General features: G+C 35.6%; 1 protein-coding gene across 1 annotated transcript in view; it reads left to right on the top strand.

Moving 5' to 3' along the window:
- The first annotated feature begins 813 nt into the window (after window positions 1–813).
- The window catches only part of IFI44L (interferon induced protein 44 like), a 19,276-nt gene continuing 17,822 nt past the window's right edge, over window positions 814–2,267 (top strand). Inside the window, exon 1 of the mRNA XM_040232478.1 lies at window positions 814–935. The gene's annotated coding sequence lies outside the window, so the exon portion shown is untranslated. The remainder of the gene's footprint in view (window positions 936–2,267) is intronic.

The following is a 2,267-nucleotide window of genomic DNA, read 5'->3' as shown; positions in this document are numbered from 1 at the left end:
GGCACAATTGAAGGACTCTGGAGAGGCTACTCCTCAGCTTGTCCCAAGGTGCTATCTGCTGAGCCCCAGTAGCTGTGACACACCGAGGGCGCTTTAATGTCTGTCACTCCAAATCTTTGTTGTGACAAGACAAAAACTGAGGAGCATACACTCGCCTGACACCTCCTGTAGCCCTTGGCACACTGACAAAACTGTCAGTTTACCTGCTTGCCTCCCTGAGTACAAGGCATTGTCTCTGAGGGTGGAGGTTTTATCTTACTCTGCATTTTGCTTTGCAGGGTCTAAGTCCATGTTGAATGAATGAACTTGTAAATGGGAAAAGAGGCTGTGCACTGCCTTACATATGCATTCAGGAAAAGCCAAATCATAATGTTTGTTCCAGTGCAGAGTCTGGGTTTTGAATACCAGCTGACTGCACCACTCTATCAGTTCAATTACTTTGGGCGAAGTCTCTGAATGTCATTAAGTTTCATTTTCATACTTTGAGAAATATGGATGCTAGTAAAGTTTACTGTATAAGATTGAAGAAGCTAGGAAAATGTATGTAGTCCCATAGATCAGTGCCAAATAGATAGTTAAATGAACAAAAAATTTTAAACTATTAGTTTTATAGTAATTTCTTATTAATAATTGCATTTCATGCATGCTTAGATGTGGGCTACTGAGGGGACCAAACATCTTTGCACCTTTTTCTTGTGCTGAGCAGATCTCTCTTTTTTCTTGTTCTCTGCCTCTTTTTTCTTTAGGGAAAAAGAAACTTAACAGCTGTTGGCTTGCTGTTTCCTGCTCATTTGCTGCTTGAGTTTCACTTTCCTTTCTCAGAAACAGGAAGCCAGGGATCTCAACAGAACCTTCAGTCTCCAAACTCTGGCTAGTCCATAAGTGTGACAGAGCAGTTAACACTCCATTAAGCCTTGTCCCATTCTGAAAAGCTGGTAAGTGACTGTTGCCATCCAATGTTTCCTAGCTGTGGGCAAAGAAATTTGCTTGTTTTTCTTTCTTTGAAGAAGAGTTTCAAGTGAAATTGCTACTAAGATCATGCTTTTTGCTTTTGTTGGTTTTGCTTTTTAATGAATATTTCAAATACAGGGAATACAGAGAATACATAAACTTTACTGTATCTTATACAGTTCTGTTTTTTTAAATGATTTGCTTTATTAATAAGAATAGTTTTTTTTTCTTGAAAACTTCAAGGCATTACAGATCTCACTGAAATTATTGATGAATCTCTCTTATATTTTCTTCACTTCCCTTACTTCCTAGAGAGAAATTATACCCAGACTTTGTCATAAATTATTGTCATGCTTGTTTTTATGCTCTTTTACTGTATATATGTGTGTATTTAAATGACCTCCAGTATTGCTTTGTAAATTAACAGTTTATTTATGGTATCATACTAAGATTCTCATTCTCCACTTGTTTCTTTCCAGTCAATATGAATTCTTTGAGATTTATCTGCATTGAGACAAATAGGTCTAATTCAGTTACTTCAATGCTCTTTAGTATTTTCTTTTATGAATATGCAAAGATTTGTACATCCAATCTTCTAACATCACCATAAACAACGATGCTATGCACATTGTTTCCAAAATGATGCATGCCCATCAGGACAATGTAAATATTCTTGAATTTCTATATCCTGGTCATCTGTTTCACTGAACTTTTGTTTGATGTGAAATGATTTCTCATTGTTGTTTAATTTATAGTTTCTTGTCACTAGAATTCTTGAACATTTTTTTTTCATATGTTTATAATCCATTTAAGTTACTTCCACTTGTTAATTTCTTGTTCACATACTTTGACTATTTTTCTATTAGGTTGTTTGTGGTTTCTTTATTGTTCATAGGTGGGATAGTATTTGTAAGATATATGATGTTTTAAGGTTGCATTTGTTGTACCTTTTATTGTAAAATATTTTAAGTTTTAATATAGTTAAATATATTTTTCTTTCCTTTATAGTTTGTACTATTGGTATCTTATTTTAGAAATCCTTCCCAATGCAAAGGTTGTAATGACAATATCTCGTACTTCTTTCTAAAAAGTTTTCACATTTAATGCTTCATATCAACTGGAATTTACTTTTGAGAATGTTATGAGATTATGAGGATGATACGGACTCGATGGATGTGAGTCTGAGTGAACTCCGGGAGATGGTGATGGACAGCGAGGCCTGGCGTGCTGCGATTCATGGGGTCGCAAAGAGTCAGACACGACTGAGCGACTGAACTGAACTGAACTGAACTGAACTGAACTGAACTGAACTGAAC

The sequence above is a fragment of the Oryx dammah genome, unplaced genomic scaffold (assembly GCF_014754425.2).
Source record: "Oryx dammah isolate SB20612 unplaced genomic scaffold, SCBI_Odam_1.1 HiC_scaffold_28, whole genome shotgun sequence".
Lineage (NCBI taxonomy): Eukaryota > Metazoa > Chordata > Mammalia > Artiodactyla > Bovidae > Oryx > Oryx dammah.
Note: the sequence above shows the minus strand (reverse complement) of the source record. Positions and strands in the feature narration are given on the sequence as shown.